Raw genomic sequence first — 5,053 nt, forward strand, 5'->3', positions numbered from 1 at the left:
ACACCCCGGGGGATGCTTCCCAGGGCCAGGCGGCCCAACCCCGTGCCACGCAAACGTGGTTGTCGGCACCGCTCACTGCTCCGCAGGTGAGCAGGCGGAGAGCCGGCTCACACCGGAGTGGGTCACGCGCCGGACGGAACGCCGGGCACACCTACCGCTCGCGCAGCCTCCTAACCGTTAGGACTCCGGCCCGGCCTGGCGGGATCCTTCCCCGACACCCAAGGGGGAGGCGCGGGCCATACAGTAGGCGACGAGCCACCCTCGGCCCCCACCGCGGAGGCCGGCGGAACCCTCGCTCTCCCCCCTCACCCCATCGAGGGGAAGCGGAGGAGTGTGCTCTGCAAGCGAGTCGCTATGGCAGCGCTACCATAACGCAGAGAGAGGTGGCAGGCCGGGGGATCCGGTACCCCAAAGGCACACCTCTCGGATCGCTAGAGAAGGCTTTCTCACTGAGGGTGTGTCACATTCCCCACCCACCAGTCGCCCCTCGTCGGGCCTGCAGAGGCGCTCAGGGACGCCTGGGGAAGGGAGGTGGCCTGCGGTACGAGGAAAAATCTGCGTGCGGCAACCTTGAGCCTTCGCGGTCTGGGCGGGGGGTCCTGGCCGGTGCGCATGCGCGCAATCCCCCAAGGCCCCCCACCCCACCCCCCACCCCGTCCACCCGCCTCCTTTCTCCCAGGCAAAGCACCTCCAATCCAAGTAAACCCACACACAACCGGTCGGAGGCAGAACGGTAGCCCCTCGGCGGCCGGCCGGCGCACGCGTCACCTGCCCGAGCCCACCGCGATTGCTCACACGGCCGGTGCGCACCCGCCAGAGGGAAGCATGGGACCTGCGTTCGCCAGACCAGGCGGCGCCCTTCCCCGCGTGGGAGGAGTGCGTCTCACTCAACCGCCTCGACCCCCACACCAACGAGCTCCCTCAGGACAAACTCGCGGACACCGCCGCGGCGACTGGAGGAGGGGGCGCTGGCGGTGGGAACGACACACCACTGCTAGGCAGCTGAGGGATAAGCTGGGGGGGGGGGTAAGGGGGGGAGCCGGGCGCGGTAGGCTCACGCCTGTCATACCCGCACTTTGGGAGGCGAGGGAAGGTGGATCCCTCGATCCAAGCCTTGGCAACATGGTGAAACCTAGTCTGTAAAAAAATACAAAGACTAACTGGTTTCATAACCTGGACTCAAAGTTAATAAATAGATAAATAGGCCAGGCGCGGTGGCTCAAGCCTGTAATCCCAGCACTTTGGGAGGCCGAGGCGAGCAGATCACGGGGGTCAGGAGATCGAGACCATCCTGGCTACCACAGTGAAACCCCGTCTCTACTCAAAATACAAAAAAATTAGCCAGGCACGGTGGCGGGCGCCTGTAGTCCCAGCTACTTGGGACGCTGAGACAGGAGAATGGCGTGAACCCGGGAAGCAGATCTTGCAGCGAGCCGACATCATGCCACTTCATTCCAGTCTGGGCAACAGAGCGAGATTCCATCTCAAAAAAGAATAATAATAATGATAATAAATAGATTAAAATTGAAAATTTAAAAAAAAAAAAAAACGTAGCTGGCCGGGTGCAATGGCTCACGCCTGTCATCCCAGCACTTTGGGAGGCCAAGGTGGGCAGATCACCTGAGGTGGCCAGTTCGAGACCAGTCTGACCCACATGGAGGAATGCCGTCTCTACTAACAATACAAAATTAGCTGGGTGTGGTGGCCCATGCCTGTAATCCCAGCTACTCAGGAGGCTGAGGCAGCAGAATTGCTTGAACACGGGAGGTGGAGGTTGCGGTGAACCGAGATGGTGCCATTGCACTCCAGCATGGGCAACAAGAGTGAAACTCCGTCCCCCCCAAAAAAAAAAAAAAAATTAAGGGCTGTATTCTGTTATTTGTGCTTCCTGCCCTGAGAAGAACATAATACAGCTGTTGCCTGCCTGCCTGCCTGCCTGCCTGCCTGCGACAGTGCCTCACTCTGTCTTTCGTCCAGACTGGAGTGCAGTGACACCATTATGGCTCACTCACTGCAGCCTCAACCTCCCCAGGGTTAGGTGATTCCTCAAGGGATCCTACGTCCTCGGCCTCCCAAAGTGTTGGGGTTACAGGCCTGAGCCACCAGCACCCGGCCTGAGTTAGTACATCTAGTGTCACTACTTCTTAACCACACACCCATGAAGAACTCAAGTCAAGAGAGAGTCGGTAAGAGACTCTCGGCATTCTCTCCTGAAAGCACGTGTGTCCCGAGCTCCTGTGGTTTTAGGTGGCCACGCGTAGAGGAGAGATTTCAAATGTTTCCAGAGAGGCGTGAGCCACGGTCATTCGGGGCATCCGAGCACAAGATGGGGTTTCTGACAGCGACTTAAGGGCCAGGAAGTGCCAGAATCTGCCAAGGCCCGTGTTCCAGGGTGGGGCCGATGGAACCAAGGTAGAGGGAGTCAGCGGTCCGCACAGAGAGAGCTCCAGCCCTAGGCCCCACTGTGCAGGCCGAATCAGAAGGAATAGAGTCCTTCGTCCTACATGCCACATCCCTTCACTGAACTTGGGAGTGGATCTGTTTTCCAAACACGAGGTGACTGTCGCTTTGAAATGGATCACAAAGGGCCAGGCTTTCCAGAGTCGGCAGGGTAAAGAAGTCATTCTGGCTCGGCCTCCCCCATCCCCTGGTAACTGTTGAGTTTAAAGGAGCCGAGGCTGGCAGGGCTGGAGCTGCTACGGGGCGGAGGGGGGTTGGGGGGTGCCTGAGGTACTGCAGAAAGTGGGCCTGAGCCTCAAGGATGATGGTGCTGCAGGAACCCGTCCAGGCTGCTATATGGCAAGCACTAAACCACTATGCTTACCGATATGCCGTTCTCCTCGCAGAACGTCTTTATGCAGAAGTACACTCAGAAGAACCCTTGGTTTACTGGGGACCTGTTATTACCATCCAGGAAAGGCCTATAAAGCATATAGACTCTTGAAAGGACACAGTTGTCCTACACCGCAATGCAAATACCTGCTTGCAAAATGTTGTTTTGATATCAGCAAGTTTGCAGAAGGGGAACAAATCTTATCGGGTGGAGTGTTTAATAGGCAGAAAAGCCATGATGGCATTGTTACTGAGTTTGGTGATTCAGCTTGCTTTCCCTTTCCATTGTTGGGACATGTATATTGCAAGACAGATCGGCTTGCCAAAGGATCAGAGTGTTACCAAAAGAGCCTTAGTTTAAAGCCTTTCCTCTGGCATCCCTTTGAATCATTATGTGAAATAGGTGAAAAGCCAGATCCTGACCAAACATTTAAATTCACATCTTTACAGAACTTTAGCAACTGTCTGCCCAACTCTTGCACAACACAAGTACCTAATCATAGTTTATGTCACAGACAGGCTGAGGCCGTTCTTACGGAAACACCCCAGGACACAAATGAATTAAACAGATTGAATTTAGAATCTTCCAATTCAAAGTACTCCTTGAATACAGATTCCCCAGTGTCTATTGATTCAGCTGTAATTTCACCTGATACTGTCCCACTTGGAACAGGAACTTCCATATTATCTAAACAGGTTCAAAATAAACCAAAAACTGGTCGAAGTTTATTATTAGGAGGACCAGCAGCTGTTAGTCCATTAACCCCAAGTTTCAGAATTTTGCCATTAGAAACCCCAAGTCCTGGAGATGGATCCTATTTACAAAACTACACTAATACACCTTCTGTAATTGATGTGCCATCCACCAGAGCCTCTTCAAAATTCCGTTGCCAGAATTGGCCAAACTGGAGCAAAGTCTGTCTTCACACAGAGTGGAAATAGCCGAGAGGTAACTCCAATTCTTGCACAAACAGAAAGTTCTGGTCCATAAATAAGTACAACACCTCAGGTATTGAGCCCCACTATGACATCTCCCCCAAATGCACTGCCTTGAAGAAGTTCACCACTCTTTACTAGTGACAGTTCCACAACCAAGGAGAATAGGAAAAAATAAAAAATGAAGTGTCCGCCTAAAATCCCAAACAGAAAAACAAAAAGTAAAACTAACGAAGGAGGAATAACTCAACCTAACACAAACGGCAGCCTGGAAATGACAAAATTGGACTCTTCCATCATTTCAGAAGGGAAAATATCCACAATCACACCTCAGATTCAGGCTTCTAATCTACAAAAAGCAGCAGCAGAAGGCTTGATGAACCTTCTTTGTGAAAGGGGGAAAGGTTATTTAGCTTTGTGTTCTTAACACTGCAAACAAGCTATCAATATTTTGAGCCATCTACCTTCTGACCACTACAACACTGGTTGGGTACTGTGCCAAATTGGAAAGGCCTATTTTGAACTTTCAGAGTACATGCAAGCTAAAAGAATATTCTCAGAGGTTAGAAGCATCGAGAATTATAGAGTCGAAGCCATGGAGATCAACTCTACAACATTTTGGCATCTTCAAAATGATGTTGCTCTTTCAGTTCTGTCAAAAGACTTGAGAGACATGGATAAAAATTCGCCAGAGGCCTGGTGTGCTGCAGGGAACTGTTTGAGTCTGCAACGGGAACACGATATTGCAATTAAATTCTTCCAGAGAGCTATCCAAGTGGATTCAAATTATGCTTATGCCTATACTCTATTAGGGCATGAGTTTGTCTTAACTGAAGAATTGGACAAAGCATTAGCTTGTTTTTGAAATGCTATCAGAGTCAATCCTGGACATTATAATGCATGGTAAGTGGTAATGAAGTGTAAAGACAAAGTCTTGATGGTGCTGGTAGTCACTAATTTTTCTTGTTAGATAGCTCTTTATTGTCATGAATTTGGTTACTAATACTTAGGGATGGTACATACTGGTCAATAACTTCAAACAACATGTTTTCTTATGAAATGTATGTCTTTAACAAACTCTTAAGTTAACTCATGATAATAGAATACCAGATCCTTATACTCAACAGTTTCAGTCTTCTACCAAACTTTTGCAGATACTGTAGTTGCGTTTTATTTGTGTGTTTAGTTTTTTTACTTGATTTGTTACTTTTTTTTCGAACACAGAAATGGTGATTGGGACAAAAAGTGCTTGGGAAATTGGAAAGGAATAGCATAATTCACTTAT

General features: G+C 50.3%; 1 pseudogene; it reads left to right on the forward strand.

Moving 5' to 3' along the window:
• The first annotated feature begins 2,761 nt into the window (after positions 1-2,761).
• LOC116464259 (cell division cycle protein 27 homolog) lies at positions 2,762-4,675 on the forward strand (annotated as a pseudogene).
• Positions 4,676-5,053: the final 378 nt, after the last annotated feature.

Source organism: Hylobates moloch, unplaced genomic scaffold, assembly GCF_009828535.3.
Source record: "Hylobates moloch isolate HMO894 unplaced genomic scaffold, HMol_V3 SCAFFOLD_344, whole genome shotgun sequence".
Taxonomy (NCBI): domain Eukaryota; kingdom Metazoa; phylum Chordata; class Mammalia; order Primates; family Hylobatidae; genus Hylobates; species Hylobates moloch.